Raw genomic sequence first — 12,215 nt, forward strand, 5'->3', positions numbered from 1 at the left:
TAGCTGTATATCAAAAGGAAAATAAATCTATTGACTGGATCTGCTTACAATAACATCTGTAAGTCACTCTGAAATAAGCCAATTGTTCAAATGGTTATGTGAGGCCATGCTGAATAGGGTGGAAAGGGATCATGCTCAGGACACCTGGGTCCTGTTCTTGCAGATCTGCTGCATGACCTTGAAATTCAGGCTGTTTTCAGGTATGTCTGTGAGGCTTATTTTGTCTACTGTTTTCTGGAGCCTTGAGATGCTGAGGGTTTATTCCTTAATTAACTCCATGCTCTGCCCTCCTACAGCACTACCCGGTGCAGTTGCTGGGACCTGGTGGTGCTCCATTCCTCTGAGACAACTTCTAATAGTCTTCCCAGGATCACCTTTTCATGGTGGCTTTATTTCTTGTTAGTTCCTCTGCAGTTTGGGGATGCTGGGGATGGAGAGACTACTCGTCTCTCACCTAGTGCTGCTGGGGCTTATAGCCAATAAGTGCTCCAAGAGCCACTACTGCAAAGCAGTAGAGGAGGTGGGGCTAGGTAGGACTGATAGGAAAGAAAACTGTTAATGAGAAGAGACCTTATCCCATTTGCTAATGCTTAAAATCATTGAAAGGTGATTTAACTTTTGCACTTGCGGCTAAGTACTTCATATTCTGTGATTCAGGTTGAAATGGTAACTCTTTGCCTTGCAAACTTTCCCTTTTGATGCTTCCCATAATCCAGGCCTCTCTGCAGTAAATGAAGAGGCATATGGAGCATCCAAGCGCACTTCCATTCATCTTCATTTGCCCTGGCTGTAATGGACAGTGGCCACACAACTGTCCTTTGGAAATTACCAATGCAAGACTGTAACTGCTGCTCCACTGGTACTCCATCTATTTGCAGTAGAGAAACAGTTGCACGTAATTGTACATGGTTTGAACACATTGCACTTAATCCTGCGTGCAGCTGCCTACAAGGGCGTCTGGCACATAAAGGTCTGACGGCAGAGCAGGCCAGGCACTGTTGTTGCTGGAGCCATATGGCATCACGGCAAAGAACGGCCGCACCGGCCCCCCACGCTGCTCACCCCAGGGCATGCTCAGTGCCAAGGGATGGAGGAGCAGATGCGTTGCCTGTTTTAGATGCATCTAACCGGGAAGCTGATGTGCAGTATGAAATTGGGTCGGCTCCTGTCTCAACGCTAGGAAAAAAAGTGCTCATCCCTGGGTGAGAAAGGATATCTCCAGGGCTGCAACTTGCAGCTTATTTTTGGGATTGGGGCGGGGGGGAAGGGATGGTCGATTCCTCTGGGATCAATCCTCTTGATGCATCCAGTTAAAACTGGAGGCAGATTCACTGCTTCAACACTCGCGTGTGCCACTTAGCCAGGGGTTTTGCAATTGCTTCACGTGGGCCAGGGCACAGAGGTTGCAGGCTGACAGCAAAATGGCCAAAGAGCAAGGATTCTTGCAGCCTTGTGACTCTCACAATTCCCTCTTTAGCAGCTCGGCCACTCTCCCTTGCGTTTTTTGCCTTGTGCCTGAACCTGCTGCAGACTTTCCCTGTTGGTTTGCCTGGTATGTTCCTGACAGCAGATCAGTGGCTGGTGTAAATAAAGCACAGCTTCCGAAACTTTGGCGGAGGTTCTGGTGATGGCGGATCTGGCCGCTGTTTTAATTATCGAGCTGTAGCTGCTTCCGCAGCTTGTTGAATGGAAGTGGCCCCTCCTTTGCTGTAATGAGGTGAAAGACAAAGCAGTTTTCCAGCCATGCATCTGCAAAGGGAAAATGGGAGGATGAGCAAGTCACGGGTGGGTGTTATTGACGGGGATGTTAAGCATATAACATAATTTATTGCTTAAGTAACCTTGAAACAGCATTCATTGCCAAAGAGATGCTACATTGGCACTGCAGTGGGCAGTGAGGGAAGAGGGCTCCACTAATGTGATGCTGTTAAGTAAGTACCCACCATCATTCATCATGCAGTTAACCCTGAAGCTAAACTTCACTCCAGAGTACACTCCTCCTTTCTTTGCTGCGCTTGCTGTCTCTCCTTCTCCTCACTTGCCTGCCACCAGCAGCCATCACCATTTCCAGGTCCTTCAGACAGCTGCATTAAGCCCTCCTGCTGGATGTGTAAAATCCAAGGAGTGGGAAAGTGGGTGCATAAAATGCCCAAAGGGCTTGGGGAAGGGCATAGGCAATAAGAGTGGGTTGGCATGTGCATTTTTGCACATGTGGGAGTAGCAACGGTGCAGCCAGGACCAGATCAGGCGTGTTGCCTACTCTGTCATGAGGAGCTGCTGGGCCCTGGGTGCAGCCAGCCACTGCTGGAGCAAACATGGCTCCTGTTTGTCTTGCTGCAGAAATCTGAATTTGAGGCAAATCTTGCGTTTGCTCCGCTAAAATGAATGTGGGTTTTAATTTTCCTTTTTTCCTTTTTTCTTTCTGATTTTGTAATTCCTAACTGCAGGAGCGCTGATGGGCAGATGAAAAACTTGCTGCTGGGAACTCTCCAGCCCAGCTCCGCAGGCCCAACGCGTGCCTGAGCTTCTGCACCCTGTTTCCAAAACCTGTCCTCTGTCTTGTCTTGCTAGATGTATTTCTCAAGTTGCTCCTGTATTACTCAAGACAATAACAAATCCTCTGAAACTTTGGAATTTCCCTCCTCTCTCTAATGAAGATCAAGGGGGGAGTTACGTCCCTACATGCAGAATAATTAACAGCATAAAAATGTACAATATGTCTGTACACAGCGTGGAAGTTGGTTGTTATCTTTGTTTTTCTAGAGGAAACGTGTGAGCCGATACTGTCGAGAGCAGAGGATTATTCTGGGAGGGAGAAAGGGTGATGCTGCCTACAGGAGTGGCTGGATCTGGTTAGCAGTTTCTGATTTGGGCTCCAGCTGAAAACGTCTGATTTGTTTTAACCGAGACTATTCACAGGACAAAGTCTTCCTTGTGTGTTCTGCAGTTTTTCCAATTTGAAATTCTTTTAATTTGGGAGAAGAGGAATATAGTTTTAAGTTTCCATTGATGTGTTTCAAAACCAGAAATATCCTTTCTCTTCTGACATGGTGTTTTATTTGGGTTCACTTCTGGTAAAACATTGTTTTAAGCATTACAAAATGCTAAAGTCTGTTTCAAAAGCATTGGTGTTTTTATTAGTCTCTAGACTTCTCATGGAACAGAAAAAAGCATTTCCCATCCTGCTCTGTGTCAGTTAATGTGTGAGCAATCACAGTATGACATATTCACTGAGAAGCATATACAAATTGAATCTCTACGTGTGGTTGTCAGGAAACAAAACACGTTCAATATCTGTTTCAAACACAGTTTTGCTTTTTAGAAAAGCTTTGTGGAAAACTTAGCAACAAAGAAATACAGATGACTCCTGCAATTTGGAAACAGGTAAACAAGACTTACAAAAATCCATGAAAATATTGTACAGATGTCTCTAGGGACGATTTCTCACAGGCAAACTCGTTCCCTCCTTCACCAAAGATGAGACTAGATCCAGTTCCCTGAGATCTCATACCCTGCTGAAGTCATTTGCGACTAGATCCCTCTGAGGGATCATCATGCTCTCCGAATTTGATGAAGGCACTATCCAAAGCTGCAGGGCTGAGAAGCAGATTGAGAAAGCATCTTTCATCTCCTGGGTGGTCCTCAAGTCAGAGCCCTTGTCTCCTCTGTTTCACCCCCTTTCTCAAACTCGGCATTTGCTGATGCCATTGCTTAATCCAGCCAGGGATCTGCTCCATTTTCCATGCTCCAAGGTAATTTTGGCGAGGCTGTTCTGTTCTTGCATGCCAGTTAAAAACTTTCTCTCAGGCAGGTCGTCTTCCATGGGGCATTTGTAATCCTGCGAGGTTTATGAGTAATAAATCTCCTTGCCTGTCTAGTTTTCCTTCTGGGGGAGGCTAGTGGTGTAAAATCTCAGCTGTTCATCAATGTGGAAGCAGCTGACAAACAGATCTTTTGCTAATTCGTTCCAGATGGGGCTGAGCCAGCAGCTTCCCAAGGAGTCTTCCTTGTGCAGAGTCCTGCAATTGCAGTGGCCCCCTCCTCGGCTCGCCGACCCTGCAGCAGGGCAGAAGAGGTCCTACTGCTGTGATATCTCTGGGTGCAGAGAGGCTTCTGGTCCCAGCAGACTGTAGCACGTGCCATCTCCACGAAGGTATGTCCATATTGCAAACACCACGACACAGCAAAGCAAACCAGGATGCACCTAGAGTAAAAAAACCCTTTTGTCTTCTCTTGGTCTCTGTTTTTCTACCCTTGTGGTTGGGAACTACTGAGCTAGAGAGTTGCCCTTGACTCTGATTTAACATTGTACCATCCAGATACCCACAGGAACAGGCTGTCTTGAGAAAGAGGAACAAGTTAGGGACTTGGGAGTTTCCTACGCACCAGCAGTAAAGGAGGATGAGGTTCTTATTTAAAGCCAGGTATCTCAGGAGGACTTTTGCACCTAGCTCATCCTGCAGTTCTGGGGCAGGTTTTGTTTCAGACTCGCTGGAAGAGCAGCATCATGAGCCAGGCTGGGAGAACCAATAAGCAGAGTCATGTCTCTTGGCCCAGTCCCTCAACAGCTCTCTCTGCAGGCGGTCAAGTCACAAGGGGCAGAGGGTGGCCCAGGATTGTGGTGGGCGGTACTGGGCTCCCCCACACCATGCTGTACCACGACGGGGCAAGGAGTGCCCTGCACAGGCTGCCAGGCTAGCCCCAGACTGCCCTGGCGCTGTGCAAGCTGGAGCTGCTGCCAGCGGGCTGCTGTAATGAGAACATCACACCAGCTTAAGAAAGAATTAACACTGCCCTGTGGCCATACCAGAGCTGGTATGTAAGGCAGGGCCTGGCTTATATATAAAAGAGGGAATTCTTTACTGAGGCTACAGGACTTAAACAGATGCTGCTGTTTGATGCAGGACAGAAGGGACTGAATCATCGAGTGCAACCCCTGCGGTCATGAGTTCTCGGCCTTATAAGCCTTTTTCATAAACCTATCACACTCCATCCTAGAGTAGTTGGCATTTTGGTCCTATTATTCCCATGGGGATCCTGGCCCAGAACATTGACCCTTTGACTGCGCTCTGATGTAGGGGCATCTTTGCGTTCCAAGCCTGCATTTATTCAGATCCACTTCTCCTCGTGCAGGCAACATCTGTCATGTTCCTCACCTTCCCCCACTGTTCACTGGTGACTGAGGACGGGGGTGTCTGGTCTGGTCCCCACCTTCATTTCCCTGGGCTGCATAGGTCACGTGCTTTTCTGGATGTTAAAAGTGCTCAGTCCCCCAGTACTCAGCACCCCGCATCCAAACACGCCTGCCCCAAATCACAGGTGCCTGAAGCGATGTGGGAAACCTGGCCACAGCTCCTATTAGAGTGTCCCAAGCACCTGGTCTACTTGCTCTCTGCTCTTGTGCCATGGAAAACTTTTGCTTCAAAGAGGGGAGAACAACAATGCAGCCAGTAGCTGGCAAACCCCCAAATATGTTGGTAGACAAAATCTGCCCAGCTGTACACGTTCCCCACCTGTTTTTGCGTGCTGCAGGGTCAGCCTGCCTGCTGTGGGTGGGCTGGGAGGAGGACCCAGTGTTCGAGGAAAACAAAATTGGCAGCAGAGTCTGGAAAAAGTATTTTGTTCTTCCCCGTTTCTGCTCTTCTCTTTTAACTGCTCCTCTTTCCTTGGCACACTGGGTTGTTGTCCCTGTAGTTTCTCCATAGCTGAGCGGTGTTGAGGCAGCCGTCGGTGTGTACCCCGCACAGTGCTACGTGGGCCATTAACATGTGCTGGGTTTCCTGCTGGCGTGGGTCTTTTCAGGTTGTGAGAAAAGCAGGTCAAGCAAACAAATGTGTGGCTGCGTTTCAGCCAAGCTGTTTTGTGCAGTTCTCGGCAAAGAGATTTCCCTCTGTTATATAAAGTTACTAGAGTGTCCAGAGCTGCAAAGCAAGGATTTAAAAGCATCTATGAGTTTTGGAATGGAGATCAAGTCCTTCTGCTTTAGGGCATAAGCTAAACTGTAACAAAGGGACAAGATGGAAATTTTCCTTTGAGCTGGTTATGTTATAACTTTCAATAAGGTTTTTGATTCAGTGGGTGGGGTTTTGCATCTTTGCCTGCAGCAGCCGTTGCTATGGGCTATCGGAGATAGGAGACTTGACTGATCTGACCAAGGGATCTCTCAAATATCCGCTTTCCGTCGCGTATGGAGAAGCGTGCAGGGAGAATGGAGATGCGTGTGGTTCACTGGGGGCCACGCTTCAGACTCCAGCTGGGGATGCAGTTCACAGTGGAGCCCCTTACGAGGGCAGTTTTTCTTGAGGTGGGGATCCCCCTCCCTTCCCCTCCCTCCAACTACTGCATGCCTCCTGCTCCAAGGCCCTGCACACCAGGCACAGCTCCCTGGCGGATCCTAGCACGGCCTGACTGCCTGCATCTGCCGTAGAGGCTCAGAGAGAGCCTCCGTGCATTGCCCTGCAGCAGCATGAGATGCCCAGCCACCAGGGAGGACGAGACCGCAGACCCTGCGATTGGTGTGGGCCCCTTGCCCTGATCCGCGTCTGGCGGTTCCTGCATCCCCGTGGTGTAGTAAGATGTAACGCGGCATGATCTCAAGGCACTTTTCAAAGGTGCTTCGGTGATTCTCATTATCCTCAGTGCAAGGACCACAGGCCAGCTCTCAGGGGAGCTTGGCTTCTTTCCAGGCCAAAATTTCAGTCTTCTCTTGGTGCTTTCTTTCAGCTGAAGGAAGAAGGAGGTTGAGTTTTGCTTGGATTGTCCCTGGCAAAAAGAGAAAGCGCCCACACGCTCCGTGTGCTTTGCAGGCTGATCCAAAGCCTGGTGGATGCATTCCCTTTGACTTCAATGCAGTTTGAATTTCAGCCTATAATACTAAATGATATTACTGCTGCACTGAGTAACCTGTGCTGTTGCCAGTTCAGAATTGCAGTGACCTAATGGTACTGGTAGTTTCTGTGATCTGTCTCATTTACTTGTGTTCCCAGAAGATAGTGTTTCATGGGCTGCATTCTACAGGTCTAGAAGTGGGAGAAGAGGCAAACACAGAGGTAACCCCATCAGAGTCCTCCTGGGCTGCTGAAATGCATCCTACCCTTGAGATGGAGACCGATACAGAGTCGCCCACACAAATTCTTCCCCTTTCAAGTGTGCAGTTGTCCTCAGGCAACTTGGAAAGTGACTTTTTTTCCACCAGCTCAACAGTGGGGAGATGGTTCCTCCCCCCTTCAAACTTGGGTTGTAACTTGGGTGGTTTTGCTCCAGCAAATGACAAGATGAAGCAGTTGATCTGCAGCCGGGGTGCCTGCTTCTTGCAGTAATGGTCCAAACTAGTCGATGGCATTAGATAAAGTAGGCAACCTTTTCTGAAGTATTGAGGTAGGGACAGCAGCTGCCTTGGTGTTCCTGGGTTTGCCAGCTCTGCAGGTTTGTTGCGGTTGATTCTAGCAGTCCCCCAGGCATGCTAAATGCCTACGCGCTGGATCTTTCTGCTTGAAGTGATGTTATTTTGGCAAAGCGTTTTCCTCTGGAGCTGGAGCGAGGCTAGCTGGAGTTGGCAGATAGGATTGACCGTGCCACCCATGCTGCGTTTTCAATGGTGCAGCAGCAGTCATCGTGGCTTGGGTTAGAGAGGGGCCCTGAGATGTTTTTCCCTTCATGATGAGCAGGTGTATACTGCCAGGCTGATTCTTGCCTCAAGACAGTGTGTATATTTGTTAACTTTTGGCAAAGTTATTCTTGGTCTGTGCTGCTGTGAGGTGATGAAAAATAGACCCTTCTGGGTATAAAACTGTTTTTGCTTTAGATTGTGAGGAAAGTAATGCCAAGTATGACAAAAGCAAAGACAAGCAAAAAAAAAACCCATACGTGCATCTTCCAGAGCATTTGAGACCCAAATTTTGGGGGGGAAGAGGGGTGTTAGGCTCTGTGTTGAGAGACGTGTTGGCACAAAACCACGTGGGGAACATGGTGTGGAGGAGTTGTGGGAACTGCAGTTGTTAAACAGAGCTTTGTAGGTCTGGGAACATCCCATTTAACACCATGCTGAAGCTGAATCGCGATCCTTTGGTAGCCAGGGATGTGCAGTTGTTGGACCAGGTGACATGTTTGCTGTGACCTGTCTCTGCCTACAGAGGCTGCCTTTACAAGGTTTGGTTCATTTGACTTTCCTGACCTGTTGTGCTGTCCCATGACTCTCCAAGTACCCGTAAACATCCCATGCAGTCGCCCCCTGCATCAGTTTACCTTCCCCTTAAGGAATTTAGGCAAAAACAGCCCAAATAAAGCCCTCTTACTAACTTTGCCAGGGTGTTTGGAGAATTAATTAACAGTCGGTAGAATGTACTGAGACCCTCGGATGAAAGCGGCTATAGATATGCAAAGCAGCATCGTTATGCAAAGATAAAATTTAGAACCTTTGCAAAATAAGTGTTAAAATGAATGTATCGTGGCATGTACCCGGCTCCGCCGCCTCGCAGGCCCTCCCGTTCAGTCACCTGATGATCCCGAAGGAAATGGGAGGAAAATGAGATTTATGGGGAAAGCGTGGAAATGCAGAAGCAAGGCCTTAAAATCACATTCAGAAACAAACATGAGAAAGTCTGAAAGAAAAGAAAGAACTTTTCCGCCTCATCTCTTGGAGGTCTATAAACGTGAGTGCACACACTATAAGCTGCAACCTGAAGAAAAGCCAGAGTCAGAGTTTCAAATTACTCACAGTTTCTTCATTATTTTTGAAGGCAAAATTAGTTGGCGAGGGGATAAAAAAGAACTCCAGGTATAATTTGAAAAGAAAAATGGCTGAGAAGGGACACACTCCATCAACTAATTAAACATGTAACAGAGGTGCAATATTCCCAATTAACTACAAAAGCGTCCTTCCACTTCTAATTGCTGACAGTTTCTTTTGGTGCCTGCGCGCAGATTAATTGTCTGCAATGGGTGGCTGGGTAGCTTGATAATGTAACGCTTGAAGAGGACGCGGTCTTTTTTTTTTTTTCTTTTTCCCAAACGGTAGTTGGAACTACCAGCTAACTGCTTGACCGCTGCAGTGCAAAATACCTGCAAACACGCTGGTGGATGGGAGCAGCGTGGTGGCACTCCTCTCCCGCGGACAGCATAAAGCGCGTAACGCGTCGCTGAAATGCGTTATAGAGCGAGGGGATGCCCGGAAAGTCGGGAGCAACTCCGCGGGGTGAACGCCTCCAGCAGAAGGCAACTCCCTGGTTAAAGCACGGACTGAGCCGCCGGGGTGGCAGCAGGCGGGGAGGGTGGCCGAAGCTGGGGAGATGTTTCCTCCGTCCATTGCCTGGCCGGCTGCTGGCAGTCAGCGCGGAGGGAGGCAGAGGGGCAAGCGGGCTGCCGCATCCCTTCCTGGGCATCGCGTCTACTAGTCGTGCTGCTCTCCTGATTTCTTTTTTTTGCTGCCGTGGGAAAGATTGGGCCGGGAGGCTGAGTTTGCGATTCAGACCCAGGCTTCCCGTCTCCCTCTCAGCTCTTGGCAGCTGAGAGGTCTGCTCGCTGGAGCCGAGGGATTCCCAGGCTTTTATCCTCTGCCGGCTGTCAGCTCGCTGCTATGAGATGAAGTCACCTCCTGCCTCCCTGTCGCCCCGTGCTGCTGCTCGAGGCAGCCCAGCCCTGGGGAGCAATCCCTAATCTTTCCTCCCCTCCGCTGTGTCTTTGCTTTCTCTTCTCCCGTCTCTCTCCGGGGTCGTTAGGCAAGGAGCTGAGCTGAGCCGGCTCCAGGAGGAGCATGTGTAGGAATTGGATAAGGAACAGGATCCGCTGGCCTGCGAGAAAATTTGGCCGGTGCCCGTGCCAAGGCCGTCTCTGTTAGAGCGGTGCCCGGGCGCGCGCCAGGCAGAGCGGGGGGAGCCGGGCAGCACCTGGGCCCTCGTCCTCGGGGGCCGGCCCGATGTTTCCTCCAGCCCTCGCTCCCTCTTTGCCCTCCTGCCGCTTCTCTCCGTCTCTCTCCGCTTTGCCCTCGGCAGCTCCCGCGGGCTTCCAGCCCGCTGCCAGACCCAGGCCTCCGGGCGCCTCGTTGCCCTCGCGTTATAATTAAACTTGGGAGACAGGAATCCATTTCCCAGGAGCCAGAGAGGCTCTGCCAAGGCCTCCGTTTGCGGTATTTTGTGAACGTTGCGTGCTCGAGCGAGTCCATCGAGCTGGCCGGTCGGTGGACGACGGGGTGGACGGAGACTGGGAGGCAGGTTCAGTCGCTGGAGGAAAACGCGGGTGAACAGGCGTCCTTGTGGCCCCTCTCCGGCTCTGCCTTGTCGTGGTGCGAGCTGAAAGGGAACGTGCTTAACCGGAAACGAAGGGCACTGGCAAGGCGGCAGGTTTATCCTGAGGTCTTGGCGCCTGGCGGCGGCCGTGCCGGCAGCCTGCAAGCCTTGACGCTGCCCGTTTTTCTTCCTCGCCTGACGCCAGTCAGCAGCAGCGGGGTGGTTGGTCAGCGTGGCTCCGGGCCGCTCTGGAAGAGGTGCTCCTTCCAGGCTTGCCCCTTCCATCAAGAGGGAGCTGCTTCTTGCTGCTTTTAGATCATTAATACCAGTGGGGAAACTGAGGCACGGGCTTCTCTTGATTCAGCATCGCAGCAGAACCTTCTCATGGTGCATGTTTCCCCTTTGATTTTTTTCCTTCCTTTTTTTGCTCTCCTATCGCTCCCTCGGGCTGGAAGAGAGTGCCTGGAGGAGCTGCAGGGATGTTTCTCCCCAGCTGCCTTGACATGATCTTATTCTCCCTCCTCTTGGTCTATCGGGGCTCCTCGAGCCCCGATAAGCGCTCTCAGACGAGGGCAGCAACTTGTGCAGCACCTCGCACCGTGGGGTGCAGCACCTCGCACCTGTTTTGAGCTAACCGTAATACTCAGAAAAGTGTTTTATGGAGCGAACGCTAATGAAATCCTCTCACTTCAGCTATGCATCATCACATGGCTCTTTTAATGTCACAGTTAGGAGAGATGATTAGATTCTGTAGTTGCTGCTGGTGCTACTGTATTTTTTTTGACTCCCTCTGCTTGTGGAGCCGAGTTTCCGTGGTTACCGGGTTTCCGAGCGGCAGAAAAATTAGAATCGTTAAAAAAGAAGAGGGGGGGGAAAAAAAAAAAGGAAAAGCCTGATCAAAAATGATCGGAAATAGCTCATTTTTGCAAATGAGGCACTCACAGCTTTAAGATCCAGGTCTTCACAAAAAAAAAAAAAAAAAACAACCCATTGACGAGGCGGTATCCCAGCTCACCTGCCGCGTGGGACCAAGGCTGCCGGGAATTTTATCCGAAGAGCTGCGATGGTGCTGGCAGCGCGGGGCGAGCGTTCGCGTTGCAGGTTCTGACCGAGGCAGGTTTTCAACCTGCCTTTTGGTTTTTGAGTCCCACCCCCCCCCCCCCCCCACTTCGTTCTTCTTAACGCAGGGATATTTTGTGGGTAAATTTTGAAAAGCTGGGACAGCGAGGTGGCTGGAGCACGTGCAGCCGCGCGGGCTCGGCGCCTGGGGACGCGAGCAGCGCTGCCCGATTAACGCCGCTCGCGACGCGGCTCCGGCTCTTGGAAGAGCTTCTGCGACCTCCGTCATCCCAGCCGTTTCCCTCGCAGCGAGCGCGGGAGCAGGAACGCTGCCGCCTCTCCTAAGCCGTCGCTTTAACCCTTCAAGCCTCGGTTGCCCTCGTGGGGACGAGGCAGTTTTCTTTCCCGAGTCCCTTTGCCAAATCGGCTCGCCTGACCTCCGGAGCGCGGCCAACCGCCGCTGCTGCCGCTCTGGGCTGTCCCGGCGGCCCCGCGTCCCTCGCCGACTCGGGGGTGACATCTCTAGGCGAGAGCTCGCCAGCTCCTCAGCCATTGCAGGTTTTTCCGGCCGAGCACAGGAGGAAAGGGATCTTCTCACCGTGGGAGCTCCTGGGGGTGTTTCTCTCCTGTTCTGTTAGGTAGCAAAAAAAAAGAAAGGACTTTTTTTCCTTATTTTCTGCAGCATCTGCAGGCATGAGTTGGGCCTATGCAACGGCGTGTAGGAGCGCGTGCCTCCTTCGCTTGATCTCCTTTCGTTCCCGGGAACGCTTCTCTCATCAGAGCTTGCAGATTTCAGGCACGCCGTAAGATATTTTTAATCATCATCTGTCACGAAGTTTCCGAGTTAAAGGAGCCTCTGTCCTGCTGGGAGAAGCCTATTTATTCCCCCTTGTTTAAAACACCCTGGCAGTCGTTTTCATGACGACGCCTCCT

The sequence above is a fragment of the Struthio camelus genome, chromosome 26 (genome assembly GCF_040807025.1).
Source record: "Struthio camelus isolate bStrCam1 chromosome 26, bStrCam1.hap1, whole genome shotgun sequence".
In the NCBI taxonomy this organism is placed as follows: domain Eukaryota; kingdom Metazoa; phylum Chordata; class Aves; order Struthioniformes; family Struthionidae; genus Struthio; species Struthio camelus.